The 25,227-nt window shown below is 39.4% G+C and overlaps 1 protein-coding gene across 6 annotated transcripts in view; it reads left to right on the forward strand.

Annotated features, from left to right (window-relative positions):
* Positions 1-25,227, forward strand: part of FBXO34 (F-box protein 34) — an 81,797-nt gene that overhangs the window by 50,073 nt on the left and 6,497 nt on the right. The window contains exon 2 of one of the 6 annotated variants that reach the window (XM_080807734.1): positions 14,008-14,110. The exons of 3 other annotated variants lie outside the window; for them this stretch is intronic. The gene's annotated coding sequence lies outside the window, so the exon portion shown is untranslated. Of the gene's footprint in view, positions 1-2,349; positions 2,473-14,007; positions 14,115-25,227 lie in introns of those variants that run through there. 2 more of the 6 variants (XM_080807735.1, XM_080807737.1) reach the window with 2 other exon arrangements.

The raw sequence follows: 25,227 nt of genomic DNA on the forward strand, positions 1-25,227 counted from the left end.
TTGGTTGATACCTGGTCGAGTGGATTTTTCTTCCCTTCCAGGCTGATGGTTGTTACACATACACAAAACTCATTGTAGGAGACTAGTAGGAGACTAATGTGAGTGAGAAAACTAATGTGTTTTGTGTATGTGTGACCAATCTGAAAACCAATCTAAGAACCTCCGTTCTGGAAAATCTGTAGCGGCAAGTTCAGCAATGGTATAGAGTTGTTCATGTTAGAATATAGTTCAACATATTTATTTCCTTCAGTCCATTTATTTCATTCATTTTTTTCCTGTAAACTAAACAATTTAAAATCTTGTTCAGAATTAAGAAACACACTCCTTTTAAGTGTTTATAAATATATTCCATAATTGGTTCTACTGCTCCTCTCACCTTGTTCCTGATAAAAAACAAAGCTACAAAATGCTTTGAATTTTAAGCAAGTGGCAAATTGTCTCTGTTCACAGGGTGCTCATCACCATAGTAACAAGAAGCCAACTCATTTTTGAAGTGGGGCAGGATGCTGGTCCATTGCTTTTCAGAGGGACCTAAGATAATCCAAATACCTTTTTGTAGATTAAACAACAGGCCTGCTCAAGGTATGTCTAAATATCTTCAGCAAACACAAGTCACAGATGAAATAGTTTGTAGAGGAAGTAAAATCCCCATTTAAGGTTCTGTCACATTACAAAGACTCCAAAACAAATCTAGATGGGCTTTACTTTCTGCCTGAAAATTATCAAGTAGCTTCCTCTTAAGGCTCATTAATTCACCCTTCACCTCCATGTCGTACATGTTGAAGACAGCTGGTGGGGAAGGTCAGGGGGACTTAGGGAATTAAATGAGGCAAAGGTAAAAAGTGAGTTTTAGATTGGCCCAAATTGTGTGGGCAAGGGTCACAGATGTAATCTTTGATTTAATTTACATGGTTAGATTTTGAATTGCCTTGTGTTAGATCCTGCTATGGAGAAAGGTTGTTTGGGATCTAAATCTCAGAGATTTTCCTTAAATGTGTTTAAAGCTGCATTTAAAGCTTAGTTCTGGGGAGAGGGTTGGTGGAGAGAGAAAAAGAATAGATCGGGATTTGAGATTTGTTGCCTGAAACATCTACCATGACTTTTGGAGGGTGTCAGAAAATAAAACCAAATTTTCAGGTAGCTAGTAAAATATAGAGGGCTATCTAATCCTTTAGATTATGAATAGAATTAGAGAGTTCAGGTAAATCAAAATATGATCTATTGAAGGGAGTCTGGCTGGTTCAGTTGGTATAGCATGCGACTCTTGATCTTTGGGGTTATGAGTTTGAGCTCCACGTTGGGTGTAGAGATTACTTAAGGATAAAATCTTTAAAAAAAAATCCATTTTGGACTAGCCAAATAATATGGATAATGATGGCAAATAAAGCATTTTTAAAAAAGTAAACCACTGCACCCGTCATGGGGCTCGACATCTTGACTCCAAGATCAACAATCACATGCTCTACTGACTGAGCCAGTCAGGTGCCCCTAAAAAAGCACAAGTTTAATAAATTATTATCAGGAAAACAGGCAGGTTTGACATTCAGGATCGAAACACTCCCACTTTTAGAAACTCTGGGGACATTTTGACGTTTAGAACATTGAAGTTCTTCTGAAACAATTGGTGAGATTTTTATTCAACAAGTTTTGTCTATAATATACTCTCTTAGGCCTCATAAAGCAGTGAACAGAAGTCTTCTTGAGCTGATGTTCAGTCAGAGGAAGATGCACCAACATGGATACATGTCAGGAGGGAGGGAGGAGTTGTTGCAGAGAATGTAAAGAAAGGATAAAAGGAATAGGAATGTGGGGACTAGCACTTTTTTATGTGGATAGTCAAGGGGTGCCTCTCTGAGAAGATGACACTTGAGCAGAAAGATGGAAATAGTGATACAGTAAATACCTGGGTGTTAAAAAAACAAAATTCATCCAAATAAATTTGAAGATCTAATTGGCTTTATTAAGTGATTCATGAATCCGCAGCATCCCACCTAGCAAGTAAAGGAGAGCTCCAAGGATATGTACAAAATGGAAGGTTTTTATGGGAAGAAGGGTGGAGCAAGAAGGTTATTAGCAAAAAAAAAAAAAAAAAAGAAAGAAAAAGGTTTTGGGCTAGATCCCCTCCCCTTAAAGGGAAGGGCAGGGGGTCTGATTATGCTGATTACTCCATCTTCCATTGGGGGATGGAGTGGGTTCTTGTGACAGATTACTTCATTTCTGCTAATCAGAAAATTAAGACTGCATTTCTAGGGGAGGTCGATACTGCAATTAGGTCAAGTATTACTTCATTTGTTGACTTCGCCTAGCCCAAGTGATGCCATTTTGGGCCTGTGGTTTTATTTTTAACAGGGGTGTGGTACAGAAGAAAATGATAGATGGAATTTCCCTTTTCCTTTATGGGATTACACTGGCTGCTGAGTTTGAGAGTGGACCATATGGAAAGCAGGAGTAGAATTGAGAGAACTAGTGCAGGTAAGAAGCCATGGTGGCTTAGAACAGAATGGTAGTGGAGGTGGTGGCTGGTACAAGTTGACCCTTGAACAACATGGGTTTGAACTGCATGGGTCTGCTTATCTGTGCATTTTTTATAGTACAGTACTGTAGATGTATTTTCCTTATGATTTTCCTAATATTTTCTCTAGCTTTATTCTAAGAATACAGTATGTAATACATACACAAAATATGTGTTAAACTGCTGTCTTGTTATTGGTAAGGCTTCTGGTCAACAGTAAGCTGCTAAGTTTTGGAGGAGTCAAAAGTTATACTTAGACTTTTGACTGCATAGAGGTGGGGAGGTTGTCTGTGCCCCTAATCTCCCTCATTGTTAAAGTTGGAGTCTGAGTATATTTTAGAAGGAAGAGCCAAAGGGAATTCCTGGTGTGGTTTGTGAGAAAAAAATGCGGTCAGGGATGACTCAAGGACTTTGGCTTTGGAAATTGGAAAAATGGGGTTGCTGTTTACCAAAATGGGGAGGACTGGGGAAGGGTGGTGGTGGAACGTGCACGGGGAATCAGGATTTTGATTTTGGACGTCGAGTTTGAGACATCCAGGTGGAGATTTAATAGTTAGTATACAAACCTGGAGGCCTGGCCTCTTGTGCTGGCCCCTTGGTGCACATATAGGTTGTATTTAGAGCCATTAGACTTGGATGGAACACTTTGCCAGTTTCTGGTCTGTCTGAGGAGCCCTGGGACATCTTAGTGAATTCACATGTGTTGCTGCAAAGTATTCTAAAATTTCTAAGGAAACAGTATGGATGGTGTGTAGACTTGACATGTATTTAAAAAAGATTTTTTTAAAGATGTTTGACATGTATGCTTGTGTTTTTTATATTTCTGTATTTCTATATAAGGTGAGTGCAATTTTTTGTTTAAGATTTTATTTACTTATTTGAGAGAGAGAGCGAGCACAAGTGAGGGGAGGGGCAGAGGGAGAAGGAGAAGCAGACTCCCCACTGATCAGGGAGCCAGTGTGGGGCTTGATCCCAGTAGCCCCCAGATCATGACGTGAGCTGAAGTCAGATGCCTAACTGAAATGAGCCACCCAGGTACCCTCTGAGTGCAGTTTTGAATGTACACTTAGTGTTTCTAATAAAAGCAGACACAAAATTCACATTTTATTAAAATTGTTCCCCAATCAATCAGTCCCATATAGGAGAACTGATTGTACTTAATTAGAAATTTCGGGAGGGTGGGGTAGAGAATTTACCCTGAAAACTATAGAGAATCACTGCATGGCATCCCAGGAAAGGGCTGTTGGAGATTTGTGCAAAATGTCTTTAAAAAGCAGTTTATTTCTAAAATTGATGCATATTTTGAATTTTTCTCTTGTATTCTCTTCCCATTGTTAACGTTAGAAATGTTTTTAAAATTAATTCCATGCAATAACATTTACTGCAAGAATGAATGCTCCAGTATGTTCTTCTCTTTAAAGTCAGTATACTATTCAGTTTTAAAATGTGAAGACTCAAAATTTGGGAGAGCTGGATGGTAATGGATGTAGTCAGGCATCTTTAGAAGGAATGTTGATCTAGGGGTGCCTAGGTGGCTCGGTTGGTTAAGTGTCCTAACTCTTGGTTTTGGCTTAGGTCATGATCTCAGCCCCATCGAGCTGTGTGCTTGAGATTCTCTTTCTCCCTTTCCACTGCCTCTCCTGTCCCCCCTCTCAAATGAATAAATCTTTAAAAAAAAAAAAAAAAGGAAAGAACATTGTTTAGTTAAATTAGCAGCTGAAGAGATTTAGAACAATTAAGGGAATTAGCTCAAGCTCAGAAGATTATGAATACCTAGGAAGTTAAAATCCATTTGGCCGTATTACAAGAAAGTATTTAATAAACTGAAGTTGATGAGGCTTTAAGGAGGAGCTTAAAAAAATTGTAAGCTATGCTTGTTCTGCCTTTAGGAAGGGGTGGAGGTCCTGAATTTTCTTGTGTTGAGGAAGTTCTTTTTTAAAATTTTTTAAAGATTTTATTTTTATTTGTCAGAGAGAGAGGGCACAGGTGAGAGCACAAGCAGAGGGAGGAGCAGGCAGAGGGAGAAGCAGACTCCCTGCTGAGCAAAGGGGATGGATGCGGGGCTCATCCCACCTGGGATCCTGACCTGAGCTGAAGGCAGATACCTGACTAAGCACCCAGGCGTCCCAAGTTCTTTGGTTCTTAAGGGGGTATAATTAGTCATGAGTCAAAAACTGTATGTACATCAGGATTCATCATAACTTGGTTGAATTATTCCTTAGGTTATTTTTTTTTCTTTGCTTTTTTCACTTGTAACCCAAATCTTCTGATTTAATAATATTGGTACCAGGAGAGAAGACAAATATGAATGGAGGACTCAGGTACTCCAGTTTCTGAAATTGGAATTTTGATCCCCATTATGACTTAATAAATCTACACTAATTTTTAGTATAAGCTAGCCTTTAGAGCCTTGTCAGCTCAAGAGTTCGGTGATAAAAGTGGGTTTTCTGCTCCTGTGTAAAGACATGGCTAGATGGTCATCTCATGGTTCTTTGATTGATAATTCCCACAGTAAGGAGGATTCTTCTCAGGAAACCAAATAAACATTACACTTTCTTTGTTTCTGTTTTATTTTGAGCATGAAATAATAAGATTGGATGATTTTAAAGGATGTTTAACCAAGTTTTAAATTTCTTGATGCCTTTGAATCACTCCCTTTCTAAAATTTTAACAGAATTCTATTCAGTATTATTTTGGATAGTCACTGAATTTTTCTGTTACTGGATTTGTGGGATATGGGTAGAATGTGATAGTGGAATAGGATTAAAATACCTGTGCAACTTTTATTTAGAAAAGGCATTTTGGGACTTAAGTCTTTGTTTAAGACCAAAAAGAAAATTTCACAATAATTTGATTTTTCTGATAAAATTTGCCTCTTGAGCCTTCCCATTTCCTTTTTTCTAGGGCCATGCTAGGAAAAATGTTAATTTTAAGACTGCTTTTTTTTAACCTTATAGCTAGCCTTTATTTTCGTGTTACATTCAAAGATAACGCTTTTCCTGTTTGATTTGCCTGTTTTTTGTTCCTCTGCTGATGTTTCTCTTTCCCCTTGCCATCTTCCCAAATAGGAACCTATAGAAGGCACTTATCTGTAGTTTTGATTTGTTTCCTATAGTCATGCAAGAAATTTAGAGCTGAGTTGGCTGATGTTTCTCTTTCCCCTTGCCATCTTCCCAAATAGGAACCTATAGAAGGCACTTATCTGTAGTTTTGATTTGTTTCCTATAGTCATGCAAGAAATTTAGAGCTGAGTTGTATCAGATAGCTATGATATCAGTCTTCTCTTTCCATCAAATTTAATTCTAGTGTTTAAAACTTAGGAAATACTGTACTCGTATGCTAACAGTGAGTGGCCTAAAGAATAATATCTTGATTTTTAATGTGATTCCTAGGTGTTCTTCCTTTCCCTTATATTGTCTCAAAATCTCTTTGAAGTTTCTTTGTGTCCCTTCATAAATCTTCTAAAATTTGTTTCAAATCTAGAGTATTTCAGGAATGGTGTGAGCACACACCAGGATCGGATTCAGTTCCAAAAGAGATCTTGCTTAATGTGCCATTTTGTTTCTATTATACTGATGTTCTTTTTCTTTTTTTTTTTTTTAAGATTTTATTTATGTATTTGACAGCGAGATCACAAGTAGGCAGAGAGGCAGGCAGAGAGAGGGGGAAGTAGGCTCCCTGCTGAGCAGAGAGCCGGATGTGTTGCTAGATGTGTTGCTGGATGAGCCGGAGGATAAGGCTTCAACCCACTGAGCCACCCAGGTGCCCCTATACTGATGTTCTTATCCCATTTCTAGATTTGTCATGTAAATGGACACTCATATTCTTTCTAATGAGTCCCTATTTATTAAGAATTTTTTTTCACTTCATTATGTGGTTGACTGTAAAGTAGCTTTCTGAAATCTTTTGCATCAAATATATTATTTATGCATGATACATATGCTCAGTACTTCCTTTTCTCTCCATAAAGAGCTTTTATGTACATATGCTTTATTAGTCTGTCTTCCAGCTAGAACGTTTATTTAATGAGGATGAGAATTTTTATGTTTTTCACTACTGTATCCCTGGTCTTTGGAAGAGTACCTGGTACATAGTAGATGCTCAGTAAATAATGAGAGTGAATGAAAGATTGAATTAGTATCTAGCTCCCAAACTGAGATTTGAATAGAAGGAGAAATTATTGCTTGAATGTTCAAATTAGAGATTGGAAATTATTTTATACTTGTGATGTGAGATGCAAGAAAATTCACCAACTTCAAGGATTGGTGAAAACTCCCAGGAATAAGAAAGGCCTGATCTCTTTAGGCCCCACAGATAGTTGCAATTTTTTTTTTTTTTTTTTAAATTAAGTAGGCTCTGTGCCCAACATGTGGCTTGAGCTCATGACCCTGAGATCAAGAATTGCATGCTTAGGTTGCCTGGGTGGCTCAGTTGGTTAAGCATCTGACTTTTCGACTTAGGTCATAAACCTAAGACACTGGGTTCGAGTCCCACTTTGGGCTCCTTGTGCAGCAGGAATCCTGCTTCTCCTTCTGCCTGCTGCTCCCACTGGTTGTGTGTTCTCTCTCTCTCTCTCTGACAAATAAATAAATCTTAAAAAGAAAGAGAGAGAGAGAATTGCATGCTCTCCTGATTGAGCCAGCCAGGTGCCCCAATAGTTGCAGTTTGAGTGCAATGTTAGTGTTGCAGATTTGAATGAGGGTGGGTTTAGAGATCTCTACCTTCTGTGTAGTTTTAATCAAATCTCTGTTGCATACACTCATACATATATTAATAGTTTTTCTTATGCTACTCTCATCTTTTGCACTGAATAATTTCTGATCTGGAGCAGTATTTTGAAAATTTGAATAACATGTGAATCCCATCCAAAGGAAATTTATTGAAATCCTTTAATATAGATAGAATTTTAAAATTTTTACGTTGCATTATTATGTAGTTACTAGTAAACCCTGTATGCTTCTAAATCTTATACAACTACAAAGAGAAAACAAATACATAGCATATATAATACTTGAGTATTATTTTGACACTATTTTGAAGTCTGAAAAAACTAAAGTCTGAAAGTTTGAAAAATTAAATTGATGGTAGTATAAATGCTGACATTCACTTGCAAATTCTTTTGTGTTTGTCATATTAATTAATTAATTAATTAATTAATATGACAAAGATCACAAGTAGGCAGAGAGGCAGGAAGAGGGAGAGGGAGAAGCGGGCCTCCCACCAAGTAGAGAGCCCGACGTGGCCTCCCACCAAGTAGAGAGCCCGACGTGGCCCGATCCCAGGATGCCAGGATCATGACTTGAGCCGAAGGCAGAAGCCCAACAACTGAGCCACCCAGGCGCCCCACATATTTTAAAGATACTGTGATAACTCATCTCTACTTTTCCCCTTTGGGTTGTTGCTAAAACCTTTGTTCACATACCGGCTTTCATTTTGCCTTCATTAAATCAGGGTTTCAAGCACATTGGAGTATATCTGTAGGTGTTAAATAATTATTTTCCAATTGAATTCAGGAACTGAAGAAGAATTTCCTGTTTGACTATCCTTGGGTATTTAGTATTTTTCTCACCTATACATTTTACTCAGAGCAGAAGAATTATAGTAAATGTTATTCTCCTGGAGGGCATTGGTATATGAAACACTGAATGAACTGATATAAAGGGTCTGACTTACGCATGAACCTGGGGTTAGCACTGTCACCTCTCTAATAGATTCCAGTTAATACAGGTTAGCTTCTGGTTTGCCTCTGGGTAATATTTAGTTCTTTACTAATGACTGTAGAAGGCTTTTTGGATACAAAGCTCTTTCTCAGATTGTCTTTTCCTTTGCTTTCTAAAAGTTGGAGGGAAATGTTTAAAATTAGATGGGACTGAGTGTCAGTTCCTAAAGTAAGACATGTTACAGAGTATTTTCATAGGGAGAATTTGGTGTACCTCTTTATTTGAATCTTTTATAACTTAAGATGTAGTGTTTTGAGTTTGTAGCATATTAGAAAATGCTGACCTTTGAAGTTATGGCTACATCACTGCTTGATTTTGAGCAAGTTTCAGTTTCTGGCTTTTATCTTCTCTTCTGACAGTGGTTACAGACTGCAAGACAAAAACACTGAAGGTTATAGGTTTGTGGTGATATGTGGACCATGGGGGGGAGGCATAAAGAGACTGGGGAGAAAGGAAAGAAGGAGCAGCTGGTACAAAGGACCTAAGATGCAAACGATGTGAGGAACAGAAAGGAGGGCCAGATGAAATGTTTGCGAAAGTGCTTTGTTAGGTACAAAACATTCCTTACAGCTAAGGTGCTGGTATGTTTAGGGAAGATATTTGTTTTCTTTTTCCAGTGGGCTACTGTTTGTTCGCTTGGAAGACCATCTTGCCTAGGGAATAGGATCCTGCTTTGGGGCTGACAAGAGCTGGACCCATGAGTCACAAATTCAACAGTCTGTGAATTACAATTAGTTATTTATACTAACAGTCTTTCTATAAGATTAGCAGTAGGAGAGAGAGGAATAGGCTTACTACTAGAAATTTGGAGGTGAAGGAGTTTTGTATCATTTCTAATTCTTACTATGTTTGGCTATGCTCTTTGGTATGTATAGTTTTGCCACCTATTAGCCCAGCAATGAAATCTGATCTTGGGTACCAGGTTCTTCTCTGTGGTTTGGTTTGTTAATAATTGAAGTACCTAAAGATTCTGGGTATGAACTCTGCATACTTGATAATTAATTTAGAACCAGAGAACTTAGGATTTTCTGTTGAAATAATTGATAACAAATTGTGGCTTTACAATTAATGTATGTATAACTGTTACACCAAAATAACCCAAACATGATAATAGGACATAGTTTATGTTTTTAGTGCTCTTTAAAGATGAACGTATTTTTAAACTTCTTGGTGTCCTTATTCTTTCAAGTTTGGGTGTGTAAGAGTCTATTTATCAGAAATATTTTAGCACTAATGTTGGTTTGGCATTTTAAAAAAAAATCTATGTAAACATGACCCTAGACAGCTGTGATTAATATAGTAAAGAATCATGGGGAGACTTTACAGTGTTTCTTGTTGGGACTTAGTGTATTATTAGTATTTAATGGATGTAGTTTGGGGCTTTGAAAATGAGAGGGAGGTTGCCTAACTCATACCTGAATGCATGCATATCTCAGTTCTGTCTTAGAGGTTATTAGCAACATGAAAGTTGTTTGTACCCTGGTGAAACTGACAGTACTAAGTTAGAAACCTTTTATGGAAGTATTTGCACATGCCTGGTGAGTAGGATTTTCTTTAAAATCTGACATTGCATCAGAATGTTTTAGGTAACTAGGGTGCTGAAAAAAAGCTGCTGCTTAAGCCAAACTACTTTTTGCTTTGCAGAAAGGTAACCAAGATTAAAAGTGACCATGACCTGGAGAGTAGCCTCTATCTTTCCACCTCATCCACCTCCCGTTTCTGAGCTAGCAGTGCACTAGTTCAGGAAACGGTGGGTGGAGTTGCTTAATTGCATCAACTTCCTGGGCTGCCCAAGTATTGACTACTCATATGTTCCATTTAAAAGATTGTTGCTGATTGGCTGGTTTCTTTTCAATCTTTAGGTTTGACATTGATTCACTCTAATGAATGCTTTCCAAGTACAAGGCACTGTGCTGCATACTCTGTGAGAGCTACAGAAAGGACTATGATTACTCAGACCTTTCACTTTAGAGTATAGTAGGGGAGAGGAAGACAAGATAGACAATGCTAAGTGTCCCAGGGAGGCATATAGCAGCCATTCCGTAATATTAATGGGCAGTGGATGAAACCTGGGCAGGGAGGGCCCCAGCTGGGTGAGCAGTTTCAGTAGTTCCAGTGGGTAAAGAATGAAGAAGATGGTGGTAACGGGTAGGGGAAAAAGGCCAAGTGGCCACTGTGAAGATGAAGGGAAAAATACAAGGAAGAACTAAGGCAGGAGCTGTTAATTAGAAGCCCTGAGATTTCCCAAAATTCTGTGCGGAATTTTTTGTTTGCTCTGGCCTTTTTTCTTGGGCAGAGAACTTTGACTTTTTCTCAGATACTGAAGTGTCCAGAATCAAAAAAGATGGAGAACCACTGCTAAGTTATCAGCCTTTGATGACAGAAGATACTGAGGCTTTGTAGAGAAATGAAGTCATGGGGTGTACAGTTTTTTTCTTGCAGGAGGTAGGATTTGGAGGACCGAGTTTATGAAATTGTCTCTGGAGCAGGGCGGGGATTGCTTTGTCCAACTGGGTGTCCCACCCAGCAAGTCTGGTGGATCCATTAGATTATGTGACAGTGAAGGGTAGGTGTTTTGAGTTAAAGGAGTTTCCTAAGCCATTATTTCCCCCTTTATTTGGAGACTAGATTGATGTAGATGTGGGCTACCCAGCTGCTGTTACAGAACAATTCCCAGTGTTTACTTTTCATGGAGCTCCTCTTATGTGTAAAGTGTTCTGTGCTTGATCCTGTTTTGGGGGGGGGGGTGTATAAAATACCATACAGACATCCTTCCCTTAAGGAGTTGATGGTATGCAATGCTTATCTTTTGGCTTTTTGTTCAGCTTGGATCTGTGTTTGTTCAGTTAATCTTTGAGTCTGATCATTTCCTGGGCAAAAAACAAAACAAAACAAAACTGATTTCTATTAAAATGAACTCAAAATGACTTTGGTCTGTGACTTAATTTTCCTTTTAAAGAATGGAGAACAACTGGGATTTGAGGGTTTAGGAAATACCACCATAAATACACTGTACGCATAATTGGGAAGCTCTGCACAGCTCATTTGGTGACTTTGGGCAAATCATTGGACTCTTCTTACTGTTGATTTTTATATCAATATGTGTGTATACACACACAGCTTTAAAATGTTATAAAGTGCATTTTATTTGTTTTAATTTTTATTTTTTAAAGATTTTATTTATTCATTTGAGAGAGAGAGAGCACAAACGGGGAGAGGCAGAGGGAGAGGGAGAAGCAGACTCCCGGCTGAGCTGGGAACCCAGCATGGGGCTCAGTCCCAGGCCTGGAGATCATGACCTGAGCCAAAGGCAGATGCTTAACTGGCTGAGCCACCCAGGTGTCCCAGACTTAGTTTTTATTTATTTATTTTTTAAATATTTTATTTGTTTATTTGACAGACTGTGAGAGAGGGAACACAAGCAGGGGAAGGGGAAGAGGGACAGGCTTCCCGCTGAGCAAGGAGCCTGATGTGGGGCTCGATCCCATAACCCTAGGATCATGACCCAAGCCAAAGGCAGACACTTAACGACTGAGCCACCCAGGCCCTCCCCCCCCCCCCGAGTTAGTTTTTAATTTAAATAAGTAAATGGTCCTTTAGGTCAGTGCTCTTTAACCTGAGTCCATGGACCCTGCTGAGCTTTAGGGAGGTGGTTTGTGAATCTCCTAAAACAGCAATCATGCCAGACTTTGTGGATATGTGCCCCTTTTTCCTGGAAGATTCTTTTGCTTTCATCAGAATTTTAAAGAGCTTATAGTGCCTGCAAAAAAGATTAAAAACCACTGTATTTTGTACAGATGAGATTTTAATTAATAAGAGTGGTAACATTTTTTTCCCTTCCAGACATATTTTGCAGGAAGACGATTGTCCAGGAGTTAATTATTGGAACAGTGAATATTCTTGAATGATTTGAAGTGTTCTCTTAAAAAACTTGGATTGTATGAAGATAGGATCAGAATAGTTTGTTATTTTTCTTTTCTTTTTTTAAAAGATTTTATTTATTTATTTGACAGAGAGATCACAAGTAGGCAGAGAGGTAGGCAGAGGGGGAGGGGGAAGCAGGCTCCCTGCGGATCAGAGAGCCTGATGTGGGGCTGGATCCCAGGACCCTGGGATCATGACCTGAGCGGAAGGCAGAGGCTTAGCCCACTGAGCCACCCAGGCGCCCCTGTTATTTTTCTTTTATGTGATCTTAAAACATCAAGCCTTAACCCCTGAGTTTCTTACATTTACCCCATTATTATGGGCTGAATCGCAAGCTGCTCCCCTCTTTACGTGTTGAAGTGTTAATCCCGAGTACCTGGGAATGTGATTGAATTTGCAGAGAGGGCACGCGTGCGTGCGTGTGTGTGTGTGTGTTTAAAAGATCTTATTTATTTGAGAGAGAGAGAGAAAGCAGGAGCAGGTGGAGGGGCAGAAGGAGAAGCAGGCTCCCCACCAAGCAGGGAGCCCAGATATATATATACGATGCTGGGCTTGATCCCAGGATTCTGGGATCATGACCTGAGACGAATGAAGGCAGAAACTTAACCAACTGAGCCATCCAGGTGCCCCAGGAGAGGTCTTTTAAAGAGATGATCAAGGGGACGCCTGGGTGGCCCAGTCATTTATGTGTCTGATTTTTTATCTCAGCTTAGGTCTTGATCTCTGGGCTTGTGAGTTCAAGCCTGCTGTTGGGCTCCTCGCTGTGTGTGTGGACCCTATTTTTTTTTTTTTAAGTGATTAAGTTAAAAGAAGTAGACAGGTTGGGCCTTAGTCTAATTTAACTGGTGTCTTTAGAGAAAAGAGGAATTTTGAACATAAGAGAAAGACACCAGAGACATGTGTACCCAGAGGAAAGATCCTATGAGGATACAGTGAAAAGTTAGCCATCTGCAAGCAAAGAAGAAAGGCCTTAGGAAAAAAACAAAACAAAACAAAACCCACTGTCACCTTGATCTTGGACTTTTAGCCTCCAGAACTGTGAAAAGTAACTTTTCTGTTGTTTAAGCCATGCAGTCCGTGGCTTTTGTATCACAGCTCAAGCAAACTGACACACTCATGATGAGGTGGTAGTTGAGTGTCAATAAGAAACACAGCAAGGTTACTATTTCTTTTTGCCCCAGTGCATTTATGGGGTAATGGGGAGATGTTGTGTATAGCTTCACATAATCTAGTACTGGAAAGAGATGGCAGGACCTATGAAATCTAAATATAATAGATATTAATATTCTTATTCTTTTGGCCTTATTCTTGATCATTTTGTAGTTTCCCATTTGCCTGTGGTTATATTTTAATGTCATATCTTCTATTCTCTACCACTTCTCATTCATTGGAACTAATTTTTATAATTAAGTCTATTATAAATCAATACGAGAGTAGTGCTGTGTGTATTCTCCCGTGTGTTTTCTGTACAGTCATTCCAGCTCAGCCTTATTCTCTGGTAATATCATCTGTACTCCAGCCTCTGTTCCAGACTGTCGTATTTGCATTCACTTTTTGAAGTTTCTCTTTGCCAGAAATAGAATTTGAGTGCTCCTAGTGATGTCTGCCTTTATTCTGCACATTTTTAAATTTGCAAATTAATGAAAAGCAAAGGGATCCATGTATGTTTCTCAAGTTTGCCAGGAGGTCAGGAATTCTGTCAGTTGTCTTCATGCTGAAGCCCCAAGGTCTAGTCTAACACTTAAAGGGAAGTTAAGTATTTTTATAAACGAATAGTTTTATTTTAGGTAGGTTATCAAATTTGGGCACCCAGAACTGAACCCATAACCCAAATTCTTCTTCCTCTCACAGTTAGACTTCAGTCTTCATGTCTGACGTCGAGAATAAGCTTAGTGGTATGGAGTGCCCCATCCATGTGTTCCTCGTCGGCTTCCCATCCTCAGTTCATAATGTGGTAGGTAAGAGCATACTTTGACTCCTAACTGTGAACATCCAGACTTCTTGATGTGCTTGCTGCAAGCTTCTTAACCTCCCTCTGCTTTAGTTTTTTCATCTACAATGAGAGATAAGAAGAGTATGCACTTGTTAGGTTTTTAGGGGGATTGTGAGCTTTGAACAGTGTTTAGCACAGTAAACATTTTAGAGCTGTTAGAGCTATTATTATTCTAGAAGTGAAAACAGATTTTTCTCATCTCACTTATTTGTACCTTTTATCTCTAGATCTACATTTCTTTCTTTCACTTTAAACAGCAGAACTTTTGCCCATAAAACTGGCATGATTTTCTTGGTAGTGACAGTGTAAATTAGCTCTACTGGAAAGTGGTTGGGCAAGGTATACCCAGTCATAAAAATAGTCACACTCTGACTCAGGAATTCCACTTCTGGGAATCTTCTGTGCCTAAGAGAGTGCATCCATGAAGTTTACATTATAATCTCCAGGGTTGGGTGGAATAGTTTATTAAATTCTGGCACTTAGACATTTACAATTGATTGGTTTCCAGACCGTGTAGTAACATGGAAAATATTCGTGATGAAAAGTATAACATTTTATGTATAATATGATTACAGCCATGTTAAGTAAATACATACTTCCAGGAATTTCAGAGGACAGGACATATAAGAGCCCTTTTAACCCTCTTGACTTGTCAGATTCCGGATTTATGTAAAGCTGGTCCTGAAGGCCCAAAGTTTACCCTGTAATTGAGAGTTCTATATACCTTGTTGTAAACCACTATCTTTCCTGTTTGGCTTTAGCAGTTCCAGGCTTAGTCAAAATCTGCAGAACTGAATGGACATGGGGATATAAAGGCAAAGACAGACCCTCTGTATACTCAAGGGATAGTTCTATATGAGATTTAAGACAAGTGCATAAACTCTGGTATGTGATTTTTTTTGTCCAATAAGACAGTTTGGGCTCCTGGTGCCTAACGATTTGTGCGTGTGTGTTTGTATAGTGTGTGTGTGTGTGTGTTTGTGTGTGGTGTAGTATAGATTGGTCACATTTACTTTTTGGGAATACTCATTTTTAACACCAGGATTTAAGTTGGCTTTGGTAAACTCAAAAAACAGGCCGTAGAACAGCAACTTTTCCAGCTTTCTTTTGACCATAAGCCTCATTTCTTTGTAAAGTGTACTTTGAATAGCCAGTGCATAGATTGCCACTTCAGTCTGGGTTCAACAGATCCTAGGGGAATGTGATAGAAAGAAGAGTAATTCCTGAACAGTTGGGCACAGGGCTGTGCCTTAGGCTTTATTTCTTGTGTAAATACCATGGGCCCTGTTTCTGAAGTAATTCCCCCACCCCTTCCACCTCACCCAGGATTGCTGACAGAAGTCTTTATTTTATTTTATTTATTTTAATTTAATTTAATTTTACTTTTTTGGTGTCCCAAGATTCATTGTTTATGCACCACACCCAGTGCTCCATGAAATACACGCTTGCCAGATCTTTTGTCTGCATTGATACTGCAAACAGTTTTGCTTGGTGCGTTAATATTTGTTACCCTGAATTTTTACTTTTTTGCCTCTTTTTTTCTTTCCTGAGGGATAAGCCATTTTTAAATTCATTTACACATCAGGGGCCAGCCTGTGCCCAATAGGCTGTTGTGGCACTTTGCTCAAGATCAAGGCCCAACACAGGGTATATGTATGTTGGCAGACTTGCGGTGTGCTGTTGCATATACACTCTAGATTTTGTGCTGTTCTCTGATTTTTCATATCAAACGTTATTTGGCATCTAATGGATTGTTGAACTGTGTTTGTGGTTGGCCTTAAAATCTTTAAAATTTATTTCCTAGGAGAGTTGACGTCTTTATGTCCAAGTTATATTTGGTCAAATAGGATATATGTTAAACTCTGATCAGTTCTTTGAAAGGACCGCATTACTGTCAAAGAAAGTATTGCCTTAAAAATATGTTAAATTTATATAAAATGTATATACGGAAGAATGACTGCTTTCAAGGTAAAAAGCATCAGGTCACTCAAGGAATAAAATTTTGCTATGTGAGAGGGTAGAGATTTTCTTTTCCAATGTTTTCTTTAGGAAATATTAGAATAGAAAAATAAGGTTTTAACAGGAAAGCTAAATATCTGAAAATCTATGGAGGTGAAATTTTTTATGGTAATGCTCAATGTACTTTTCAATATATAATCAGTGATGTGGGGGGCTAAACTTTATTGGGTTTCATTGGATTTTGATGTTCATTCTAGTGGGAGCTACCAAATTGTGAATTTCTCATCAGCTCAGGTAATAATGAATTATGATACACCAGAGTTAGGTGTTTGGCATTATGTCACAGGAACAATAGGAAATAACTTTGTAAACTGTTAACTGGATTAATATAAACATGGTAAGCTTAACAAAACATATTTCAGTTTGTCTCTATCCCCGACTGTTACTTAATAAATCAGAATAGCCTGAGCAAGCGTTCTTTCCTCTAGCCTCCTCTCCCCCTTCTTCTCTACTTCAGGAAAAGGGGGAAAGGAGGATCCATGTAAACTGATCACTCAGTATTTTGCAGTACTGTAAAACTGTTAGGTATTGCTTCTATTGTGATCACAATAGAAGAGCAAAGTAGTGACTAGCCTTCCCAACTTGTAATACTCCTTTTTGGTATGTTTTAGATACTTTATTGTCCCATCAGGCTTATCATACACTTTTGTTTTGGGGAAGTTAGTTTTCTTTCTTTTTTTTTTTTTTTAATATTTCATTTATTTGAGATAGAGAGAACACAAGCAGAGAGAAGGGTCAGAGGGAGAGGGAGAAGCGGACTCCCCACTGAGCAGGGAGCCCCCAGGGCTCCATCCTGATATGACCTGAGCTGAAGGCAGATGCTTAACTGACTGAGCCACCCAGGCACCCCCTTGGGAAGTTAGCTTTGTTTGGTCTTTAATCATGATACAGAATCTATATTAGATAACCATGAAGCATGTATGTGCTGTATTTCCTGTTCTTCCTCACTGAATACTTCAGCTCCTTGCCACTCCCCAGGGACATCACTGGAACCCACAGCAAGCAGGGATGGTGTACCTGGTGAGAGGTCCTATTCCTCATGACCCCAGGTGATGACTGAGTCTAGGGTTGATTGAGGACTTCTGATGGTAGCAACAATATTGTGGCATGGACAAGGGTCTATCATCCTTAGAGCTGTGGCTTGAGCATCTTATTTTTGTTCATTTGATTTTTTGGTGGGGGATGCAGAATCAGAATTCAGAGGGAGTTATGTTTTCTTGATTAACATGATTTTCCGGGTTGTTGCATCCAGGACACAGGGGCAACCTCAGCCTTAAACTTTGTTTCTGCTCCTACCCCCAGATCTCCAGGCAGCAGGGGGAGGGTCTAGCTACCCTCTGCCTAGCCAAACTATTGTAAGGAAACTCCATCAGAAATTCCAAACTGGGGGGGAAAAATTGTGAATTTTAAGAATGATGAAAGCGGTGAGCAGTGAGTTCTGGAAAACTATGCACGTGCTCCCAAAAGCTAATCTCTTTATTGCTTGGTATCTTTTAACAGACAGTAAAGGATTTTTCAATTAAATTGTACACTGTTAACCATCCAGCCCTCCCCAGGCAAAGTTCAAAGATCCCACGAGATGGCTTTAGAGATGTTCCTTGAAAAAAAGGAGTGAACTCCCTCCCCCCAGAATGTTTGTTCCCCTACCCCCAATATTTTGGAGGTCAGTTTGAGAATTACTGTCTTTTCTGGCTTAGTTTGTTCAGGGTTTTGTTTTGTTTTGTTTTTGTTAAGGCACTCAGTGGGAGTTGGATGCATTCTATCAGTGTTTAGAGGCCTATGAAGGGAAGTCCTTTCTTATGCCTCCACCTGTATTCATGCCCTCCTGGTCTTGGAACTTTTTCTACTTTAACAGCCATAGATGTCATTTCTACATAATTTTAGATTATATGGCTTCTTATGTGATATGGTATGTCTGCTTTAATTCATCACAGTCCTGTGTTGAGGTTTTATGTGGCACTGAAGAAAAACTGACCCAATTTGAAAGATAAAAAGCTCTTTGAATAGATGCTGTGAGAATTAATTTTATTTGTGTCATAATTGGACCTAGCTTTTTTATATTTTTTGTTTGTTTTTGTAGCAAGGAAAATAGATCCAGGAGACTCTTACCTAATTCTCATCCTAATTCCACCACTATCTAGTTGTGGGGCTTCAAAAGTCATTATAATAGCTTTATTGCTTCATTTGCAAAAACAAAGATTTCATTATGTATACATGCAGTGTTCTGCTGGATTTGCTAATCATAAAAAGAAGTTGGTTTTAAGATGTTCTCTGAAGATTTTTTTTTAAAAGACTTTTTGAGAAACTCAGAGAGAGAGCAGAAGCAGGGTGAGAGGGAGAGGGAGAAACAGACTCCCTGCCGAGCAGGGATACCCATATGGGGCTCAATCCTGGGCTCAAGCCTAGGACCTGGAGATCATGACCTGAGCCAAAGGCAGATGTTTAACTATCTGAGCTACCCAGGCACCACTCTCTGGAAGCTTTTACATTTTTATTATTATTTTTTTAATTTTTATTTTTTAAAGATTTTATTTATTTATTCGACAGACAAAGATCACAAGTAGGCAAAGAGGCAGGCAGAGAGAGGAGGAAGCAGGCTCCCTGCAGAGCAGAGAGCCTGATGCAGGGCTCGATCCCAGGACCCTGGGATCATGACCTGAGCCGAAAGCAGAGACTTTAACCCACTGAGCCACCCAGGTGCCCCAGTTTTTACATTTTTAAAGAAACAGTGAATTTACTTACTGTATACTTTTATCCCCTCTAAAGGTATCATGGGAATGGTCTTTCAAGGACTGGTCTATTTTAATTCCTCTGGCCTTTTTAAGTAGGTTCCATGCCCAATGTGGGGCTTGAACTCAGGATCCTGAGATCAAGAGTTGCATGCCCTACCGACTGAGTCAGCCAGGCACCCCTCCTCTGGCCTTTTGTAAAGGAAGAGTGGCTCTTACTATTCTTTTTTTTTAAAGGTTTTATTTGAGAGAGAGAGACAGAACATGGGTGTGTGGAGAGAGGGGCAGAGGGGGAGGGAGAAGGAAAGGGAGAGAATCTTAAGCATACTCCGTGCTAAGCGTGGAGCAGGATGGGGCTTAATCTCACAACCCTGAGATCATGACCTGAGCTAAACGTTTAATGGGCTAAGCCACCCAGGCACCCATCCCCATTACTATTCTAATAAAAGTTGACTCCTTTTTGGAGTGCATTCCTGTACCTTTAATGAAGCGGAAAGAAACAGGAAATATCTTCTAACCTGTTTTGATAGGCAAAGCTATATACTAAGAGTGACAAGTTAGAAAACAGGCATCTGCTTTTGATTTTTAGGCTTCCTGTTAGCGCTAAGCCTATTATTAGCAGTGGGAGAAATCTCATCCTTTCTCCTGTTCTGATCCCGTGTTGCTGTTGTCATTGGTCAAGTCCCCCGCCCCCAGACTAAAGTTAGTATGATTCTTTCAACTTTGGGATTTATCCAAGCACTTTTTTCTTCTAAGCAAAGTTAAATTCTCTTCCATGGTTCCATTTTGGGATTGTATACTTTGTTTAAAGGCGAGAGTTTTTCTAGCTTTTTAAAGCTGAAAACAGAAGTTAGAGTCTAAAAGGGGGGTGCCTGGGTGGCTCAGTCGGGTAAGCGGCTGCCTTTGGCTCAGGTCATGATCCTGGGGTCCTGGGATTGAGCCCCACATTGGGGCTGCTCAGTGGGGAGCCTGCTTCTCTCTCTCCCTCTGCTGCTCTGCCTACTTGTGCTCATTCTCTCTGTCAAATCAATCAATCAATCTATTAAAAAAAAAAAGAAGTTAAGAGTTTAAAGGAGTACTGGAATTATTTGAAAGCAATTTTGGCCTTCAGTGGAGGAAAGTTGTTCAAGTTTTAATTGATTCTCTGTTTTTAATCTCACCTTATTCCTGGAAAGGATTAAGGTGACAGGTGCATACAAAGACTTTCTCCTTCACAGCCATGCTTTGTGAAGGAGTTGCTAAGGTTCACTTTATCACCTTCAAGTCACAACTTCACCATGAACTTCTGGCTCTGCCCTACTCATCCACTGTAGTTCTTACAGGGGGACACCAGAAATCTCCTTCAGTTTTTCTTGGCCAGACCTATGTCAGTCTGTCTACTAGATATCTGTCTTGCGGACAACACTTTTTAAAACCAAACTTACCAGGGGTGCCTGGGTGGCTCAGTGGGTTAAGCCTCTGCCTTTGGCTCAGGTCATGATCTGAGGGTCCTGGGATTGAGCCCCATGTTGGGCTCTCTGCTCGGCGGGGAGCCTGCTTCCCCCTCTCTCTCTGCCTGCCTCTCTGCCTGCTTGTCAAATAAATAAATAAAATCCTTAAACAAACCAAAACAAAAACAACCGAACTTCCCTCTCTTCCCCTGCTCCAAAATGCTTAGCCACCTTTTTCACTATCTCAGTAAAAGGTGCCACTCTTCATCCAGTTGCTGAAACCATAAGCTGAGGACCCATCCTTGATACCTCTCCCTCAACCTCCACTTACAACCAGCAGCTAGAGTTCCTGTCTGTTGTTGCTTATTAATCCATTTACTTGTTGTCTCTCTGCTCACAGCACCTTAGCTAGACTGACTGTTTCTCACTTACCTCAGTTTCCTAAAAGCCTCATCTACTTTTGAACCTCTTAGGACTTTGTGTATCCTCCTTTAGGGCTCAGCTTAGAAAATCAGGGATTCTCTGACCTATTTATTTCTGTACCCTCAAGACTAAGCTTGGTATTGGCGGTTCCATCTCGTCCCTTTCTACACCCCTTCCATCTGTGTGTTGTCCTCCCCACCCCCATGCATGGGCTCTCCCAGCACCCATACTCTCTTCATAAACACACATCACATTCTATTGTAATTGCTTATTGACTTTTCTGTCTTCTTAAGGGCAGCGACTATGTCTTACTTACAAATTGTACAAGTAATATCCAGCCCAGAGTGTTCAGTAAATTCCTTATAATCAATAGATAGTAGGAAATGGGTGGCGGTTAGTATGAAAACAATGTTGAAGATGTTATGTTAGTTTTATTGTTCTGGTTGCTTTAAAATTTGCATCTTAAGTACTGTGGTTGGCCTTCATCTACTACTGGGTCCTATAGTAGCGGTTCTGTGCATAAGCTCCCAAAGTGTGAAGTACAGTAGGGCAAAGTGGGAGTGAAGCTGATAGGTGGGCTGGGTAGGTTCCACTTTGCATTCCATCAATAAAGAGGTTAGGCTTTCTTATAGGTAGCGATCATGTAGCAGAGATAAGATGGCTGCTTAAACTAGGGCACTTGTGCCATAAATGAAGAAGAGGTAGTATTTTATTTATTTATTTATTTATTTATTTATTTGTCTGTCTATTTATTTACTTATTTTTGGAGGCTGTAACTTTTAAAAAATTAGCAGATAATGTATTATTTGTTTCAGGGGTACAGGTCGGTGATTTATCAGTCTTACACAATTCACAGCACTCACCATAGCACATACCCTCCCTAGTGTCCATAACCCAACCACCCCATCCTTCCTATCCCCCTCCACTCCAGCAACCCTCAGTTTGTTTCCTGAGATTGAGTCTCTTATGGTTTGTCTCCCTCTCTGGTTTTGTCTTGTTTCATTTTTCCCTCCCTTCCCCCATGATCCTCTGTCTTGTTTCTCAAATTCTTCATTTCAGTGAGATCACATGATAGTTTCCTTCTCTTCAGTTGACCTATTTCGCTTAGCATAATATCCTCAAGTTCCACTGATGTTGTTGGAAATGGCAGGATTTCATTTTTGATGGCTGCATAATATTCCACTGTATATATGTACCACATCTTCTTTATCTTTTCATCTGTTGATGGACATCTAGGCTCTTTCCATAGTTTGGCTATTGTGGACATTGCTGCTATAAACATTGGGGTGCAGGTGCCCCTTCGGATCACTACCTTTGTATCTTTGGGGTAAATACCCAGTAGTGTAACTGCTGGGTCATAGGTTCGCTCTATTCTCAACTTTTTGAGGTACTGCCATACTGTTTTCCAGATTGGCTATACCAGCTTGCATTCCGACCAGTTTAGGAGGGTTCCCCTTTCTTTGCATCCTCGGCAACATCTGTCATTTCCTGACTTGTTAATTTTAGCCATTGTAACTGGTATGAGGTGGTATTTCATTGAGGTTTTGATTTGTATTTCCCTGATGCCGAGTGATATTGAATACTTTTTCGTGTGTCTGTTGGCCATTTGAATGTCTTCTTTGCAGAAATGTCTGTTCATGTCTTCTGCCTATTTCTTGATCATATTATTTGTTCTTTGGGTGTAAGGTCTTCATAGATTTTTGGATACGAGTCCTTTATCTTATTTGTCATTTGCAAATATCTTCTCCCATTCTGTTGGTTGTCTTTTGGTTTTGTTGACTGTTTCCTTTGCTGTGCAAAAAGCCTTTTATCTTGATGAAGTCCCAGTAGTTCATTTTTGCCCTTGCTTCCCTTACCTTTGGTGATGTTTCTAGGAAGAAGTTGCTGCGGCTGAGGTTGAAGAGGTTGCTGCCTCTGTTCTCCTAAAGGATTTTGATGGATTCCTGTCTTACATGTAGGTCTTTCATCCATTTGAGTCTTCTTTTGTGTGTGGTGTAAGGAAGTGGTCCAGTTTCATTCTTTTGCATGCAGCTGTCCCCAGTTTTCCCAACACCCATTTGTTGAAGAGACTTTCTTTTTTCCATTGAACATTCTTTTCCTGCTTTGCCAAGATTAGTTGATCATAGAGTTGAGGGTCCATTTCTGGGCTCTCTATTCAGTTCCATTGATCTGTGTGTCAGTTTTTGTGCTGGTACCATACTGTCTTAATGATGACAGCTTTGTAATAGAGCTTGAAGTCTGGAATTGTGATGCCACCAGATTTGGTTTTCTTTTTCAACATTCTTCTGGCTATTCGGGGTCTTTTCTGGCTCCATACAAATTTTAGGATTATTTGTTCCATTTCTTTGAAAAAAGCTGATTGTATTTGGATAGGGATTGCATTAAATGTGTAGATCACTGTAGGTGGCATAGGCATTTTCACAGTATTTGTTCTTCCAATCCATTATTGTGGAACATTTTCCCATTTTTATGTCTTCCTCAGTTTCTTTCATGGGTGTACTGTAGTTTTCTGAGTACAGATTCTTTGCCTCTTTGGTTAGATTTATTCCTAGGTATCTTACAGTTTTGGGTGCAATTGTAAATGGGGTTGACTCCTTGATTTCTCTTTTCTTCTGTCTTGTTGGTGTATAGAAATGTAACTGATTTCTGTGCATTGATTTTATATTCTGACACTTTACTGAATTCCTCTATGAGTTCCAGCAGTTTGGAGTGGAACCTTTTGGGTTTTCCACATAAAGTATAATATCATCTGCAAAGAGTGAGAGTTTACTTCTTTGCCAATTCAGATGCCTTTTATTTCTTTTTGTTGTCTGATTGCTGAGGCTAAGACTTCTAGTATTCTGTTGAATAGCAGTGGTCATAGTGGACAGCCCTGCCGTGTTCCTGACTTTAGAGGAAAAGCTCTGTTTTTCCCCATTGAGACTGATATTTGCTGTAGGCTTTTCCCATATGGCTTTTATGATATTGAGGTATGTTCGATCTTTCTCTCTCTTTGAAGAGTTTGGATCAAGAAAGGATGCTGTATACTGTCAAATGTTTTTTCTGCATCTATTGAAAGGATCGTATGGTTCTTGTATTAATGTATTGTATCATATTGATTGACTTGCAGATACTGAACCAACCTTTTAGCCCAGGAATAAATCCCACTTGGTCATGGTGAATCATCCTTTTAATGTACTATTGGATCCTGTTGGCTAGTATTTTGGTGAGAATTTTTGCATCCATGTCCATCAGGGTTATTGGTCTATAATTCTCCTTTTTGATCAGGTCTCTGTTTTGGGGATCAAGGTAATGCTGGCCTCATAAAATGAGTTTGGAAGTTTTCCTTCCATTTCTATTTCTTGGAACAGTTTCAGGAGAATAGGTATTAATTCTTCTTTAAATGTTTGGTAGAATTCCCCTAGGAAGCCATCTGGCCCTGGGCTCTTGTTTGTTGGGAGATTTTAATTACTGTTTCAATTTCCTTACTGGCTACGGGTCTTTTCAGGCTTTCTATTTCTTCCTGGTTCAGTTTTGATAGTTTATACATCTCTAGGAATGCATCCATTTCTTCCAAATTGTCTAATTTGCTGGCGTATGGTTGTTCCTAATATATGTTCTTGTAATTGTTTGTATTTCTTTGGTGTTGGTTGTGATCGCTCCTCTTTCATTCATGATTTTATTAATTTTGGTCTTTTATCTTTTTGTTAAGTCTGACCAGGCAGTTATCAGTTTTATTAATTCTTTCAAAGAAGAGCTCCTAGTTTCATTGATCTGTTCTACTGTTCTTTTGGTTTCTGTTTTACTCATTTCTGCTCTGATCTTTGTTATTTCTCTTCTCCTGCTAGGTTTAGGCTTTATTTGCTGTTCTTTCTCCAGCTCCTTTAGGTGTAGGGTTAGGTTGTAAATTTGAGAACTTTCTTATTTCTTGAGAAAGGAGGGGGAGCATTTTAGTGACTTAGTGATTGGATATGGTTGGGGGGGGGGATCTTTAAGTGACCCAACTTTCTGGCTTGATTCTAGGTACTTGATGCTTTCATTAATTAGTTGGGTTGATTTTTGAGATTGTTTCTGACATCCAGCAATGTCTGTGAGGCAGGCAATAGGATATGAAGTTTGGGATAGCACACCACTGGTAAGTCATCAGTATGAACTACAAGACAGCACTTACATATGTAGCCTGAGTAATAATGGTCTAGAAAAAGAAGGAACTCTGCGGAACATGGACATTTAAGGCTGAGGAAGAAGAGAATAGAGCTGGGAAAAAGCAGTGTCAAACTGAAGAGTTGGTATTAAAGAGGGAATTTGGCAATAAAAAGGCCATTGATTTTTTTTGTGTGTGTGTCTTTTAAGGAAAACATAACAAGTAAGAAAATGGGCTTGTCTTTTTTTTTGAGAGACAGCGAGAGAGGGAACACAAGCAGGGGGAGTGGGAGAGGGAGAAGCAGGCTTCCTGCAGAGCAGGGAGCCTGATGTGGGGTTCTATCCCAGGACCCTG

The sequence above is a fragment of the Martes martes genome (assembly GCF_963455335.1).
Source record: "Martes martes genome assembly, chromosome: 7".
NCBI classification, from domain to species: Eukaryota; Metazoa; Chordata; class Mammalia; order Carnivora; family Mustelidae; genus Martes; species Martes martes.